At 39.0% G+C, this 17,841-nt stretch overlaps 1 long non-coding RNA gene across 1 annotated transcript in view; it reads left to right on the forward strand.

Moving 5' to 3' along the window:
* Positions 1–914: 914 nt before the first annotated feature.
* The window catches only part of LOC141730813 (uncharacterized), an 80,293-nt gene continuing 63,366 nt past the window's right edge, over positions 915–17,841 (forward strand). Inside the window, exon 1 of the long non-coding RNA XR_012582502.1 lies at positions 915–1,018. This is a non-coding gene — a long non-coding RNA (uncharacterized LOC141730813). The remainder of the gene's footprint in view (positions 1,019–17,841) is intronic.

Here is a 17,841-nt window from a genome sequence, read left to right on the forward strand (position 1 = left end):
CAGGTAGTGCTGAACAAGCTAAAAAGCCTGGACTGTGGGGATCTGAAAGGAGAGCAGGGAGGGGGTGAGCTAAAGGGATTTTCCTTCTGAGTTAGCTAGAAGAATTTAGGAGTTCTGCATTTTTAATGCCAAGTTATCAAGGCACTTGGGCTTTACTGGGTTGTTTCCATCTGAAGGGCATGTGGCAAATCCTTTTATTCTTGTAAATAAAGTGTTTTGAATTTGGATTTAGGTTTTGGAGGTTTTGGGTGTAGAGTCAGAGATCACAGAGCAACATAGATTGGGGAGAAAGATTTAATTTCTTCCTTAGTGAGAGATTTCTCTGTGATGAACAGTGTTAGGTGTTATGTATAGACCTTTTTCAAGACTGGAAGTGATCAGAAAAATATACCAGTTAACTTTATTAACTTTATATTTTCCTAATGAACTCTTGATCACAAACCTTCCTCTGTGAGCCAGAGCAAGATAAATTGAAAGTTTCAACACAGCTTGGCACATGGTGTCTGAGCTGAAGTTATGAAGTACTAAGTTAGATTATCAGGCTGTATTTATAATGGTCTTTTGCAAGATGAAAAGCCTTTTTTCCTAAGCTTGGAAGAAAGCTCAAAAGGACTGTTATTTTATCCTGTAGTAAGAGCTGGATGAGTAAAGAAAAAAGTGTGTATGTGTATAAAAAGCTAAAAAGGTTGTGCATGCATATACACATTGAAAAGATGACATTACAAGGACCTTCCTTCTCTTTGAATTGCAGCTGATTTCACCCCCTCTCACTGATTTCCCTGGAAGCTTTGTACTAGGCAATGTTTGAGAACAGTCTGTGCATTTCTGTCTGTGTCTGTGTCTTAACCCTGGATAAGCATCAACACACTATTATTTTATTCTAATCATCATTTTTGGTATTATTTGACAGGTTCACATTGTGTAATTGGTTGCCTTGTCTGCTGTTCCTGATGTGCTAAAACTGCTTTGGGAGATTTCTATGGAGTGCAGAGCTTATTGCAACAGAAGTGTGGTACAGGTATGTTATATGGATATCAGTACTGAAAAAAGGTGTTGTGAAAATTAGTTTCTGTAAGGAATCAATGTTTTACCTTAAACAAAAAGGAGTGGGTTTTAGGAATTTTTCTTAATAGCTTTTAAAGAGCTTAAGACTTGAGAATGTTTGTGAGAAGTTTATTTCAAACCCATAATTTTTTTATATACAACTGATAAAATCAAAGCATCTTTGCTGAAACATGATTTGGGAGGAAAAGTATAAAAATCAATGCTAAGGGAAGATCAGCCAGCACTGTTGCAGTCTCTGTATTATATAAGATTCTGAATGAAGTGCAGCTTCCTTCTTTTCCTAATGTAAAGATCTCAGTGCTACTGTAATCATCATAGTAGAAAAAAATGGTTTTTAATGAGGTTTGTGTTTGGAAAAGTGTTTCAATTGATTAGGGTGCAGTAGTGCATGTAACAGCTGAGGTGTAAGAAGTGGCTTTGCTGTTTGTTGCTTTTGGTTACCACAGTTTGTAGTATAACTGTGTAATGCCTGCATTCACTGCTTTGTATAAGAATTGTCTTTTTTCCAGTGTTGGAAGAATTTTCTTTTTTCCCTGAGTTGGAAGCATGCAATCTTTTAATTTTACTGACAATTCAGGTTCACTTACACTCCAGGAACTCTTCACAAGCATTACTGTGAAGCCCTGCTGGTTGTGTGCACTTAACTCTGTGTGGAGTCAGAACAAAGCACATTATTAAGATAAAGGCTACATTTGGTAAAAACACCTGCAAACCAACCATCTCTGCATGCACACAGATTTACACAGGTTTTGTATTTCATGCTTGAAATTTGGATTCAGCTGAAGTTTGCATCTTTATCTGCTTTTAACAATCTCTCCTCATAGGGCCTGGTTCCTGTAGTGGGTGGAAACATCCTCAGTGAAAAAAAAAAAAAACATTCTGTCATTTCTACTTTGTGTTGTATCTGTTCTTTATGTGAAGGCATGTTCTCAATAAAAGCAGAGTATCAATGACATTTTCCTGTCACATAAATGTAAAGATGCTGTTGCTACACCTTTAGATATATTGAAATGTTCCTGAAGTATTGGTAAACCAGCTGGTACAGGTAAACCAGGCCCTCTAAAAGCAGAGGGAGAGGGGAATGGCTGTGAAGAGTGGAGGTAAGGTGGTGCTGGACTGTACAGAAATTTAAACCAGGCTGAAAGAAATTGTTAGAGAAGGTGACTGGGGACAAACAGCAGTTGTTTAATATTTACTTATTTTAAGAATGCTTTAGCAAAACCCCAAACCCAACAGCAATATGGCTTCTGGAGGCAATAAGCTGCCTCTGAAGGTCCATCTGCCATGCAACATACCTTTTGAGAAGAAAGGAGGCAGCAAAGGTAATATTTTGTAATATTTTGAGGCTGGGACACGTGTCAGCTCTACTGGAAGTATTCTGTAGAAACAGTTCACTGAATAACTTATTTATTCTGTAGAGGAAACCACACCTGCTCATCAGCCTACACATAAATCACCTCAAACAAAGCCAGCCCAGCTTCTGACAGTCTTGTCCTTCCACAGGGTAAAGAGATTCCTGAAAATTGTTATGAATTCCAGTTGGTGATGAATTGGGACTCTTTCATCTATGCTTTAAGCTTATATTTGTAATTTTATTATAGCTAAGAGTCAAATTATTAATAGATCAACAAATTTATAGTCAGTGCTTAGGAAATGCATAAGGAATTTATTAGAAACTGCTGAATATCAGGTTTCTACATTTCCATTTTCCATTGCACACACTCTTCCCAGTTTACAGTGTGTTGCAGATAAATTAGTCTACACAAAATATTTCACTACAGTTATTTCTGTGAGTGCAAAGACTACAAAACAACAAAGAATAATATTTCATCTTCAGTTATGAAGGCATCCGCATTTTCTCTTGTCCTTTATATAGTCAAAATTTTGATGTCCAGAGTTATGTGTTATTTTGGAGGAAGTGCATCTGATAAAAGTTTTATGTACAAGATAGATCTTTGTGCTTGGAAAAAATGCAGAGGATTGTCACATTCGAGGCTCTCTGACATCAAACACTTTTACAAGCTGGAGCAGTATCTCTTGACTGGTTCAAGAGTGCTGTTTCAGAGCTGTGTACTAAAGGGCACATCTGTCCTTATAAAGAGATTTTTATGAGTTTGCTTAACCATGCACCAATACCTATTGCATTATATGTTGTAGTTCTAAAGGTTACTTCATAACTTTAGCTTCAGACTTGTTCCAGTTGATCTGACTTTTACCATTTATTTCAGCATAAGTGCAAGTCTGGAGCTTTACCCAATGTCAGTCTGATCTTTACCAATTTGAAACATGTTTGAATAACAAGTTAAAATCAGAAAAGTTTTTTATCTGTCACTGAAGTAATAATGTGGACAGAGTATCTGAAAGTGAGATTTTTGCCTTTCAGCTCCCACCAATCTCTTTAGCCTGCAGGAATAATGCAGAACTTAGGGGAGAGAAATATTAGAATTGACTTGCAGATCCTCTCTTGTATTAAAAGCAGGAATTGTGTATTCATGCATCTGCTACCTTTGCACTCTCTGAAAATGTGAAAAATAACTGTTAGCTTGTTATCATCTTCATTGTACTTCTCTTGAATAATGACTCATTTCTGACTTCTTCTGAGAGGTCTGGGAAGGGGGAAAGATGAAGAAATAAAATCTCTTCCTGTGTTAATTAATGACTTTTTTTTTTTTTAATTTGAAGTGGGAGAAAAGGCCTGAATAAAAAATTACTGGAAGAGTTTGTGAGAAACAGTAATACCTGAGATATTCAAAGATGGCTCTCCTGACTTGGTCACAGGGTTCATACATAAGACTGGGAGTTTTAAGATAATCTAATCAAACTCCCCCCAAAATAAAGCCAGACTGTCTTCTCAGCTAAGATTATTTGTGATATGAAGTTGTTGTTCTAAAGAATTTTCCCCAATTTTGGGGAAATTTTGGTTAATGCTTCTAATAGAGCACAGTAGCTATCCCTTTCATTAACAAAATGCAGCATTTACAGCTAAAATCTGATTTGCAAAGTAATCAAGAAATAGGAAGAGTCCAGACAAGAGGGTACTGCAAAGGGTTTCTGACTTTTTTTTTGTGTATGCAATTTTTCCACCTTTTAAATGTCATTTAAATAATCTGTATTATGTTGGACATGTAATTTAGCATAACAGACAAGTATTGGAGATTTCTGTATTGGAGATTTCTGCCTTTTTTTTTTTTTTTTTCCCTCTCTCATCTGTGTATGGAATGAAGGAATTTGGCATCTGCTGCCTGTGAGAAAAATTGCAAGCGCTTCGTTGCAGTGTGTTTGTGTCTGCAAGGGGATACCCAGTGCAGCCCCTGCAATTCTGCACCCAGGCCGGCCGGTTTCCTGCCCCCAGCCCTGGCCGGGGGAGCTCCTGCAGCCAGGCTATCGAACTGGAGGTGGCAGTCACTGACAAAATACTTCTTAGCCTGAGGTCTGAGCCTTGGGAAACGCCGGCTTTTCTCATCCCTGGAATGCTTTCCAGCCCTCTCTGATTAAAGCTGGGAACCGTTCATTCAGACCGTGTGCCAAGCGATGGCTGTCATCAGGGTGCGCTTTGTGCTGTGGTACGTTAGCAGCTCCCTCTAGGAAAAGTCTGTGGTAAAGGACCTCAGCTCGTTCCTCTTGCTGCTTATTTGCTTTTTTCCTGCATCCGGAGATTTTCCATGTGGCAGTGAAGCAGGGCGGGCTGGCTGTGTGGGAAGGATCGGGGCTGTTCCCGGCGCTGTGCGAATGCGCTGCTGAGGGTGCCCGTGCTGCCCTGCTGAGGCTTTCCTGTTCTGCCTTCGCTGCCACAGAAGCAGGCACTCTACAAGAACAATTACAGTGGTTCATCTCGACTATCTTCAGATAAATTTGAGATCTTCTTTCTATCTGGAAAGAAATGATTCCCCCTCAAGTAAGATGAAATGGGCATACTTAATTTCTGGTCAAAACTGAAGCATGTAGTTTAAAGAACATTCTTGTTCCTTTCTCATTTTGATCAGCAAATCTTGAAGACAAAAATAAAAAAAAAAAAAAAGGAGAGAGAGAGAAAAGCCTGGTGTTTAAAATGTGTCAGTTTTCCAAATCTAAGTAATGTTGGTGACTTAAAAATAAATAAAAATATACTCCGTGTGTGTTTGTGACAGTTGGGGATGCAGCTGACCTGAGCTGAATTCAATTACCTTAAGGTTATGAACTCCCTTATGTTCTGTGTGTTATTTGTCCCTCTTAATTGTCTCCTCCCATCGAAGGGATGATTTCGTGGGCAGCCGGGGAGCCGGGCCCGTGTCCCCGCTCGCTGCCGAGCCCCGGGCGCCGCTGCCGCCGCTCGAGGGAGCTCTTGCTCGGGAAATGGCTCCGCTCCCACCTGAGCCTGCCTCTGCCGTGCCCACGCCTGAAATCCTGCTTGACCCCCCTTAAACTTCACTTTGTCACACTAAGCGTTTTACATTAAACTTACTCATCTTAATTTTTGAGTTGGGGTAGAAGTGTCAGGAATTGTTTCCATAGTAACTTGAAAATAGATGCTTAGAAACACAATCTACTGAATTGACAGTAAATTAAATTTGGAATAATTTTCGTAATGGGACTTCTGTAAATTTAGTAAACTGTCATTTTCAGCAAGATCTGGTCCATGTTGCCTGATCATTTAGCTCTGGCAGTTGGTTATATTTTGGTATGGGGGAAACCAATTTGAATACAACCCAGTGCTTCCAGTTTGGACCTGGTAACAGAAATAATAGTGAGAAAAATAAGATCATGCTTTCAAAAAGAAAGGAAAAGAATACATTTTGAAACCTATAGGTAAGAGCAGAAAAGGGGAAAAAAGATTTGTGAATGACAAACAAACTGAAAGCAGAGGATGACTAATGTTTGTACTAGATCTTGCAGTAGCAGGGCAGTGCAGGGAAGTGCTGTGTCATGGAGAGTGGCAGCCATGGCCACTTCTCTCTTTGGTTTCATGGGAAGTGCCACCACCTCTCATGAGTGTCTCAGGGTCATAGCTGGGACTCGTAATACCCCATGTTATCTTTCAGTAGAGATCAAGTTTTGTTAAGTGAATTCTTCTACTTCCTGATCTTTCACTTGTGAGGAAACAAGAGGGAAAACTCACTCCTTCAATAAATTTAAAGATTATTTCCTTAAATATGACAAGGTCTGTATCTCCTTGCTCTTTTTCAATGTGACTTCATTGATTTTTAGTGAAGTAGTTAATCAGAAAATAATTTTTAACTTAAACAGTCAAAATTAAATTTTCTCTTTTCCTACCGATTGCTAAGAGTTAGTGAAGACAATCTTTTCCTTTTTGCAAGTCTTTAAACTGTGAATGAATATTTTTTGGAGCCTTCAGCTTGACTTAGAAAATGAAACTAAAGAACTAAATGGTAGACAGGAAGCCTTTGCCTGGTATCCAAGAAACACATTTGGCAATAATCCTGGGGCTTCTGATTACAAGCTGAAAGGGAAAACTTCATTATTTAAAGTACAGAAGAAACTGAGAGAAGCTTTTTCTGTAGTATTCTTGATTGTAGGAATGTAGTCTGTCATTTAATAAAGATAAAACACTGCTGCCAGATCACTGGATGGCAGACCCCAGAGAGTGCAAAGTGAAAGTCTAAGGACAAAACAGGGTGATGCAAATTGTTAAATTCTAGGGTGTATTTTCTCTGTGTGTGCATTTTAGGAAAGGGACATAGCAGCAATATTAATAATAATTTAAAATACCCTGTAGAAACCATATTGCTTATTTCTGATTAATAATGTCAGGATGTTTAAGGTACCCTCCCAAGTAAGTTATGCATGTATAGTTCACTATGTAATATATATTTATATATATTTGCAATAGTAATTTGCTGTGAATATTTTTATTTCTAGGCAAGTAGGTTAACATCACCTCAGGTATAATTTCAAGGGATTTCAGGTTTCAGGACAGACTTTTAAAAGTACATGCTTTTGAGAGGCTCAGCTTTGCTCTTTCATCATTTATAACCTATATAACAATGAAGTTAAGATTTGTGGCTTTTTACTTTGGTATTCCAGCACAGAACTGGTGTTGTGGTGGTGCAGACTGGTTTCCTAACTAGATTCACTGAACAGGGGAGAAGAGCTTTTTTTGAACTGCTTGTGGGGAAGCAGCCTGTGTGTTGCCAAGTGGTTGTTGCCTTATTAAGCTTTAAAACAGTTTGGCTTATATAGGGGAAAAAATCTGAAACCTTGGGGCTTTCAATTCATTCAGTTCTATTGGCTAAACCCAGGAGCAATCACAATTAGTCAAACAAGCTGATCTGGCTCAGGTAATAAAATTACAGTCCATGGTTCTGACATGCTGACAATGAAGTGAGCAGCTGACTTTGGCTGAGGCTGTATATTGATAATTTTGGGTTGAGATGCCCTGGTGGGGTAAGGTCTCCCAACAATAAATCCTCTGTTTCCAGCTGGAGAAGTGAGTAATGAGCCCAGCTGCCCTCCAGCACTGCTGCAGCTCACAAACACTGTACCTTCAACACTGCTGCTCCTGTCAAGTGTGGGAACGTGGGCAGGAACAGCTCAGTGCCCTGACAGGAGCAGCTTGGCCAATGCTCTGGGAGAGCCAAGCCTGCCAGAACAGGGAGAGAGGGAGAGTTCAGTGCTGGTTCTGAGCTGACACAGGGCACAGAGCCTGCCCACAACAAAGCAGCAAGATGAGCTAAATCAAATAATGGTTTCCTCCTCCTGCTGCCAGAGCTGTATCAAAAGAAGTGTGATATGGCTAGAGGAGATCAATAGAGGAGGGAGTCATCCCTTACACAATGGCTTAGACATCCTTTGGAAAAGGAGCATGCTGTATTAATCCTGAGAGACAAGTATTGGGTATAAAATAGAAATAACTACACAAGTATTGAGGATCTTTTTTCTATTCTATAGTGTGTGCATGAAGTCTCCCAGAGCTAGAGAGCATGCTCAGAGAGTGCCTGTATGTGGTTTTCTGGTTTTGTAAATTAGGATTTTAATCCTGGCATCTGCTGTTCTCCGGAACAATTAAAGTAAGCTCCTTAGATTTATGCACTTAGATTCCAAACACTTCTACACAAGCAGTAAATAACTTGTTTTTCAGAACAACCAGGTTTACTTTATTCTCCACTCTGACCCAGTATCACCGTGGATAATAATAGCAAGATTTACATCAAGTGGTTTTGTTCTCTAAATACACTCCAATTTTCCTTCCAGTACAAATAAATCTAATAATTTGTACTCTCTAACCTGTATACTGCTAATATTAATTTAAACTAACACTGTTCAGATTAAATTTTTGCTGGAGATAATGATGGGGAAGGGAGGACTGAGCAATTTACATTTTTATATTAGAGAGAAGTACACTGGCCTGGGCACTAATTCCTCCTCCTGCCCTTTGCCCCTTGTTGCTATATTGCAGTGCTGAATTTTGCCTGCATTGGTGAAAAGCCTGCAGCTGGTTTGGTGTACAGCTGTATTGGCAGTCAAAACTCCAAGTAATCTAAAGTAGCTCCTTAGCTGGTTGATTCTTTGCCTTCATTTCATGTTGTCAGTCTGAGCAATGAAAAATGTCTGAAATCCTGCAATCATTGCATCTGAAGATCACCTGAAGATTGCATCTGAAGAATCCTTGCAATCAAATGCATCTGAAGATCCTCCTGGCTTGGTGCTTCTGGGAGGATGTGTTAGGAGGAAGATTGTTCTAGAATATTTTTTCTTTCTTTTCTTTCTTTATGCTTCCAACAAAGAAAGATGGATGTGATCTGGGATTGTGTTTAGACTTCTTTGTGTAGAAAATCTGGATTTCATATAAAAATAAGTGTAATTGTGTATCTGTTTTAGGTGTATTATGCAGATGCCTCTTGAGTGAACTGATAGCTGATAGCTACCCTATTCATTTTCAGCTTAGTGAGGAGGTGAAGTCTATAGGGATTATGATGATATTTACTTTTTTCTGAATGTCATATTTTCTTTTAAATATTATGCTATAACCTTTCTCTCACTGTAGTTTGCTTTGTATGTTAAGGCAAAATTGATTCCTGAGCAGAAATTTGACACAAGATTCGTGTGCTTCTTAAATTTTATGTAAACTCCAGGTGATGAATGGGATTTAAACTGGTATTTTGTAGAGTTGAATTTCACCTTTATGACCTGGTTAAAGCATTTTTAACTTGATATCAGCAGGTGACTTTTAAGGAGAGATACCTAATAAGAGTTGATCCAAGCTTGACTTTTTTCACACTGGATTTCTAGAGGCTTTGAATAACAGCTGTAAAGAGTAATCCCTGTGTCCTCATTGCCACCAGACTGTTTTCAACATCTCTCACCTCATGCCTGCCTGCTGAAAGGTGCTAAGGAGCTGTCACTCTTATGTCCTAGACTGCCAGTACACCAGATCAGCCCACCATCCTCTCTGTCCCTGGGGCCAGTTTGCCATGATGCCCAGAAATGAAGAAATTCCTGAAAAATGCCTGTCCTTAAAGGTTGACTTCAAATATATAAAATTTGGATATTTAATTAAAATTTGAGTTTGAAGTTGTCATATCCTTTACAATCCACTTACACTGATGAGTATTTTAATTTGGACTCTATCAGTGCTGTCAGTCAGACATGCTTGATTCTGTTTGTCTTATATTCCCCAGCCAAACTGCTGGATTCCTTCTGAATATTGGCCAATTCTTAAACTGGTTAAGGAGCTTCTCATTTTCCAGCTGTGCTTCCACAGTGGTGAATCAGGACATGTTTCTCTGCTGTTGCACTTGCTTTTATTTATTAGGCTGGGGATCTTTGGCTTCATTGTTGTATTAGTCCTTGTACCTGAGACCAGAATTTAGGGCAATGCTATACTAGCAGTAGTTCCAGTTAAAAATATTCCTTTAAAAAGTCATGTTTTATTTGACTTAAGGACTCATTAATACCTCTTACTTTATGGTACTGTCATTATTCAGTGCAAGGATTAAATTTTTTTGCTATCCTTTATCAGTGTAGGAATTGTAGCTGACATGGCCATCAATTCTCCAAAAACATACAAGTACACATTTCCTTATTCTGCAGTCATAAACCAGCGTAAAGACTGGAAGAAAGGAGCTCCCTGGAAGGCCCAGGGAGCACCAAAGAAAGTAAACTGGTAGCTAAAATGGATCACAGAGCACTGAGAATTGGAGAAGAGCATCATGGTGGAGTGCAGGTAGTTTTGCAGGCAAGAAGTTTAATTAGGGCTGTGTTCAGAAGCTTTGATGTGCACCTGCACAAATGTACACTTACATGTCTCATGTCATTATAGTCAAAGCTGCCTTCAACAGATCTTATAAAAACTAAACCAGCAGTTATGATTAATCCTTTGATAAATCTGGACTAATGCATGAGGCTTTATGAGTATTTGCAAAAATAATTATTTGAAAAAATAACAGAATTTGTGGTTCCAGTTGTGCCTTTAAAATTTAAAAAGCATTTCAACAAGACTGTGCTGTCTGATTTAACATTGTCTAAATTACAGTCTTGCAGTGTTCTTGCTCAACACAGTGCCAGGGCAGCCTCATTACTTCTTTTCTGACCTTTGTCTGTGAGTTGGCTCTGAGATAATGTCCTGGAAGGCTTCAAGGCTAATACATCTTTCTGATTTAACAGGATTTCCTTGGTGTTCCAGACTTCTTGGTTTTCTTTCTCTCAGCTATCCCAGTGACATGTACTCAACACAGCACTACATTCATTAGTGCTGAAAGTGTCCTGCTGATCTCATAGCTGAACTGAAGAAAAAATTATTTAAGGAGGACCAATCATCCTCTCTAACTGTAATAAGTAGTGCAGAAGGTGCATTGTGGTTTGTGTCTGTATCCTTTTAAGACTCTATGGCAGCACAAAGCAAGAGCTGTTTCTCTAAGCAAAATTTATGTTGATGATTATAGGAATAGCTTCAGACTATAAATGGAGGACTTTCAGAGATCTATTAATCCTTAATAAATCTCTATTGTCTTGACAACTTTATATGCCAAAAGGTAATTTTTCTTTGTGTAAATACTGGTGTTTTAGAATTCAAACTTCTTGAAGTGAGTGCTTCAGGGGAGCAGCAAGATCAATTGTGCAGTAAAGGGCTTTTATTTTAGCAGAGGTTAAAGAAAGGCAGTGCACTGAAAGCTACTTATAGGATTGCATCATCCAAGTCTGAGATGTCTATAGATTAAAGTTACAATTACCCTCCTGTTTATCTATTTTCTGTCTCTTCTAAATCTGAGGCAATATTCTATAGGAGGAAAGCAGCTTGACCCAAAACTCTGTGATGTATTATTTTCTCTGGTGCTGTCAGTCACTGCTACATCAGCTGGGAAAGCTGGGGCAGCAAGGTCTGCAGTGAGCTGACTCTGCAGCCCTGCTTTTTCTCACTGCACACTTCTGAGGAGCTGCCTCCAGCTGAGCTGCACAGATAATGATTGTTCCTATCTTTCTGCCCTCATGTGGCTTTGGCAAGCCCTGTGTTCTTCCTGCTTCAAATCTCCAAAGTGTGTTTACCAGCACCCTATAAATTCTAGATCTCCTTTCACTTGAAGGAGACAGGCAAGGAGATGATACAGCTCTTCCTGATAAGCTGTTTTGTGTCATGTGCTTTGTTAGTTCAGCTTTCTTTTATTGACTTTCTATAGTTTGTAGCTTATCTGTAAATAATGCTGAATCGAGAAAAAGAAAACACAGACAAATAGAAAAAGGACTGGTTTTATCCACTCTTGCTTAAAAACATAAGATCTGTATTTTTGGGTTTCTGGTGCTTAGGATATATTATTTCACAGTGCACAACTTGGACAGATGTGATATATGGTGCTTTGCCAAAACAAAGACTGTAACATTCAACTGTCATCTCCAAACCTTATGTTATAAGGTTGGATAAAGTAGCATTGAGACAGACTCATTTTATCAGGGCTGTCTGGAAATAAAATTATCAAAGTCATAGTGATGGGAAATGTTGTATTGTAACTGTATTAAAGCAGCATTGGTAAGCATTTTTCCCAGGAAAAAGAATGCAAAGCTATGACAAAAACACATGAACAAAGCATTACTGATACATCTCAAAGGACAGAAATCATGTGACCTCTTGCTTGGTGGTGCAGATATGAGTAGAATTGGGCACTGTGAGCCCAAAATGTGGCTTTACTGACAAGGGAACAAAGCCTTGTCCTGTGCCAATCTTCCTTCTGCTCTCTCTGGAACCTTCTGCTGAATGTCCCAGAAGCACACAGATGTGGGTGAAAATTTTGTTTGTGATTTTTTTTGTTTGTTTGTTTTGGGGTTTTTTTTTGTTTTGTTTTTTTATAGTACACCTTTGCCTAAAGGAGCCATGTTATTCTATGGTCCTGTGGCAAGAAAGCAAGCTGGTTTTTACGGCTTGTTTTCTTATGGAGGTAGAGGCGTTCTACAGAATCACTGCTCAGGCTCGAAATTTTAGCGTTGAGACCCTGGAGGAGCAAACACTCTGTAAGCCATAAAACCCCCAAATTCAGCTGTCAGGATTGTCCGGTTTATCTCGGCCGTTTGAGGGGCCTGGAAAGGCCCGGGGTGGCCTTGGGGCAGCCGCGTATCGAAGGACGAGAAGAGGCTTCAGTTCTTCTTTCGGTTTTTATGTTTATTAATTGTTTATCTAAAAGATGTTCTTTCAGCCGAACAGAGCTCTGCTCAGCAGTCAGCCATGAGCACACTGTCTGCCCTCTGGGGCAGCCACGTATCTTTATACCCATTGTTACGTGTACAATATTTATCATTTTTCCCCAATGTCATTTATTCTTATAACTCGGTGCACTCTCAGTAATAACCAATCCAAAGGTGCCACCGTGGCCAAAGAAGATGGAGGAGAAGAGGAAGAAGAAGGAGGACAGGACACACCCCAATTCCTCCATCTTACTTCTCTAAACCCCCCTGTACATAAATCCTAAACCCTGTTTCTCACCCTCTAATTAACTAATCCCTTCACCATTCACCCTGTGAAGCCCTCATCCTTGTCGTCTCCTGTGTAGGACCAAAGTCCAGCCACCAGACACTTCTGGCAACATTCCAGGACTCCCGAGCCCCCCAAGGTGGTCTCAGAGGCTCAGCATCTCAGGACTGAGATCTTGAGATCCGACAAGGATCTGTAGAGTTGATCACTTGTAGGAGTAGCAGGTGGCAGCACTATTGCAGCTTTGTGCCTCCAAGAGCTTCCATGTTGGCAGCTGCCTGCTTTGCCTGAGTCCTGAGCTCCTCTTTGCCTAGAACATGAGTTTTTATGAGCACCTGAAAGCAGGGATTGAATTTATCATGAAAACTACTCCTTTCCACACAGTCATTATTTATGTGACTAGATTTCTCAGAGATAGTATGTTGCTTACACAAATAACTGCTCAGCTGAGTAAGTCATAATGTATTCCTTATCGCTTGTCAAGCAGCTGGTTTCTTCAGTTGAAAGAAACTTAATTGCCATAATTAATTGCAATATTAATTATTACACTGTCTTGTATTTGAATGTTGTCACTAGCAATAAATGTAAAAGGGCTTGAGAATCATTAGGCAATTATTTATACTAGATTTTACATGCTTCTTAGGTTGCTCTTAAAAAAATACCAATCCTCAAACATTTCCAATACTAGAGCAGTTTAAAATCTATTGAATATTTAGTTTGTTCTCTCGATATTTACTTAAAAAAATAAATCCATTATTGAGGTGTGCTTTGAGAGGATAGGGATCATCTCTGGAGTTCAGAATTTCTATTCTATTCCTCTCTTTCCCTGGGAGAGCAAAAATGTGTGCGTAGCCTTTTGAGCCTGTTGTGGCTCAGGATATGCAGCAGTGCAACTCGGAACCTTTCATCTTCTTTTTTTAATCTGCTTTCATAGCCACAGGTATAACTGAAGCATTTGTTTCCATTTTCTCTAATTTTCTATTTAGTTTCTACAAAGGCAAACTTTTCTTTGAGGCTTTAAATAATTCATTTCTAAGATGCTCTTTTCTTGCAATGTTGTGGGCCTTTTTTTGACAGGGAATGGACTGTTCTGTTCAGTATTGCAATCTAAAACATCCCTTCCTGCTGGAAAGGCTGCTTTTACTTTCTACCTGGACATGACACAGAGAAGAGCTGAGCATAAGTTAAAAAACAATAGATTTTTAAAAAATCAATTAATAGATCTAAGCCAGCAAAGGGAGACATTTCAGTTTAATATCAAGTATAGTCACTAACCTTTGCTGCCATTCTCTGTGAGCATCCCAACCTTTAGAGAATTGTGTTGATTTAAGTTGAATTAAAATTCAAAGTTACTACAAAGTCAGAATTGTTGATGGTGCTGTACAGAAAATGAACTTGCTCTTTTTCCCACCCTTTTCAGGTTTCAGCTAGGTTCTGCTTTTGTTTTGCTGGCTTTTTTTCTTCTGAAAGACAAAGGGAACACAATTCCCTGGCATTGTTATTTGCCTCTGGTCCAGAACAGAGTTCAGTCATTCCTGTTCTGCTCCTTTCTGTGTCAAAACAGCTGAATCTATTTTGTGACTTCTTTCTTTTCACTTCTAGTATCGTCTCTGATAGAAGTGGGAGGAACTGTGCCCACAACCAGATGACATGAGTGTGCTGTTGGCCAGGAAATGGCAGTTTAAGCAGTAATTTGTTTACAAATGTTTATCTAGAAGAACATGACCTGAGTAATGAATGTCACCTGCTCTTATGCTGCCAAAAGCTACTGGCAGCATAATCCCTATAGCAACAACAATGCCAGTATTATGGGTGCAGAAAATTGAAATCTGTCACTAATGTACCTGGTGTATTTGCAATTTTGTGTGAATAGTTCTGATTTTTAAAAAAATCTAAATATAATTTACTCATTAATAAATACATTCCATTTGCTCGTATTTCAGGATCTGGATAAAAGAAAAAAAGCAAAGAGAATTTGGACAAGATGTGATAGCTGTGTAGTCAGGATCCTGCTAATGTGTTCAGATAACTTGACATTTTGGCAAAAAGTTGTATTTACCTTCTTGCTGTTCTGGTTGTTCCCTTTGCATGGTTTAAAATCTGATTTTAAAGAGATCTTGTGATTGAGACTTGTCAGAATCATCATGCCCTGCATTGTGAAAGGGACATTGTGGTCAGATTTTGTTCTGCTCTTCATTGCTTGTATGCCAAAGCACAATTTTATTGTTTCTTAGCACAAAGGAGAGTAGTGGTTACTCTTTGCCCAGAGACAGCAGGAAGAAATCACATGGAAGGAAGGGGAAGATTATTAAACTGTTTGGGAACTGGCTAACTTCTGTGTGTTGCTGTTTTCTTTCTTTCCTCTAGCCTGGCTAACTTGTTTATTTGTATGTGGTTTTTTAATACTCCTCTTTCTTCATTGCTGTTTTGGGTTTTTTCTAAGCTGGGAAAGTAGCTGTGGAAAAATTGCCAGAGATTGTTTTGGAGGAAAACATAATGACAAGAATGCAGATTCCTGATGCTGCCTTGTTTCAGGAGCACACAACTGTCAAAAGTTGAAAAGATTCAGGTGACAATTTAATGTCTGCTGTAACATTTAGAAGCAAAACTGAATTTTAGAGGAAACTGGTATTGTCACACCATTGATAATATTTAGGCAGACAGATGCATTTTATTACTGCATCAATTAAATTAATAGACAAATTGGATAATTTGATCTCCAATGCCTCAACCAAGAAAACACAGTTAGCAATAGTGGGAAGGAAAACCATGACTCCTGAGAGGAAAGCTATTGTTCTGCCTTTTGGAACTTGTCTCCATCCATATCCCCATCCAAGCAGGGTAATTTTGGGTTGTACAGCTGTGTACTTAAAATTACACTTCCCAGCTGCAGACAAAACCTTGAAATTGTTGAAATACTTGAATTAGAAAGGCACAAACAGAGATGCACCTTTACTCCCAATCTTTACTGAATGATTTCTGAGTCTGCAGGTGGAGTGGGCACAGGAATTAGGTACTTGACCCCGGAGATTTTTCTTCCATGGCAATGCTGTGACTTAGTTATTACCAGAATATCTCATCATTGCAAGTAAGTTTTTCCTGTCTGTTCTTTGCTTATTTATTTTGCCCTCAGGCTGCTTTGGGTGGCCTTTGGGAGGAGCAGAAGCCTTTGTTGGATGCTTATCAGGATGTAAAAGGAGTTTTGCTCTTACTTTGACCACTGATTGCCATGACAAATCTAATGAAATAAGTGAGCTGCACAAGTTCTGTAAATGCAATAACAAGTATTTATCTTGTCTCCCCATTCAGTCTTGCTAGGAAAATGAGAAGTCTGGATGCAGTAAATAACCTTTCCATGGAGATGGGAAAAATAATTAATGTAGTTGTAAAGAGGGCACAGCATGCCTTTTTTCTTGAGCCATTTCTGCTTTGGCCCCTTGACCTCAAAGCCTGAAAGGTGCATTAATGTAGCAATTCACCAAACTGCTGTCTAGTGAAAGACTTTTCTGAAAGCTTCTCTTTTGGTAGGGGTGTAACAGAGGCATCCTTCCTTCTTGCAGAGTGAATCAGAATTTAGAGAAATATATTTTTTATGTTCTCTTTCCCTCTGTATGAGCTATGTCTCCAGCTAAAAGGATTTATTAAAAGCCTTTTCACTTGTTTGTGTTCAGGAGAGGAGGGAAAAGTTATTTCTTTGATGTTCCCAAGGCTTTCCACGTAACTGGATTAAAATCTGAAGCCATGTCAAGGAAAAGCTGTGACAGTAATGTACCCTAATTTGTTTCCCTGCAGATTGATGTGATGGTTATTCAAGCTTACCTCTCTCTTCAGTTGTTTGCACGTCTAATTTCTAGATAGTCATGCATTATTCATCTTTATGCTGATAGTAAGCTGCTAATGAAACAGGAAATATCTAACTCTTCTGCTGTATTTTCCACAAGATCCTTCTTCCTCTCCCTTATACATATTTTTTTAAATTTAGGTTGTCCAAGATGAAAATATACATATTTGAAACGTGTGCATTCCTATAGGGTTGGTGGATAACTGTTTAGATTGTCTCCCCTATTTGTGGCAGATATTAATGGATCAGTATTTTAAATTATGGCTACAGGAACATGACATTGTACGTACTTATGTTTATTTGAGTTGGAATATGAATTATTATCTGCATGCAGACAGCAGAGAGCAGTAGTCTGGGCTTGGTCAGATAGTGTGAAGGACAGGGATAGAAAATAATTTCATAATCAACAGCTTTAATGGATGATAATGCTGTAGGAAAAAGCAGAGCTGGCTGGCTTTGGCAGCACATTCAATCTGAGGGTACTTTTGGTATTATTTGAGCTAACACTGACATGAAACTAATGAAGATACATTTATTTAGATGTGCTGTGTGCAGACATTACCAGGCACATGGCCCCATCTGATGAGAAAATAGGTTTAGCTATTTTTTGAAATGTTTGCTGCTGGAGCAGGCTAAAGAGGACAATATTCTTGAATAATCAGATTTGTTGGTGCTTAAGAGGTTTTTTGCACTAGAAATGAGGAACTTGGTGCTTTATCTACTTTATGCCCCATCAGGATCATGAGAGATGCAGCTCTGCAGCCAAATGCTACAGTGTAAAGCATTCAGGGGTGTCAGGAAAATTAGACCCAAAGATGGGGGATAAACTTCACTGGTAATAAATGAAACAAATTGTGCACTAGAAGATTGGGTGTTTCAGTGATGCTGTAGTGTTTCTGAGCTCTAGAAAAGTAAACCTATTTTCAATTTGCAGCTTTCTATTGGCATTAGAGAGACACATGAGTTATGCCTTGGGTTACTTCCACAATTCAATTTCTCAGCCCTTTGTAGGCTGTGGTTGTGTAGTATCTGTTCTGATACT

This window comes from Zonotrichia albicollis, chromosome 13 (genome assembly GCF_047830755.1).
Source record: "Zonotrichia albicollis isolate bZonAlb1 chromosome 13, bZonAlb1.hap1, whole genome shotgun sequence".
Taxonomy (NCBI): domain Eukaryota; kingdom Metazoa; phylum Chordata; class Aves; order Passeriformes; family Passerellidae; genus Zonotrichia; species Zonotrichia albicollis.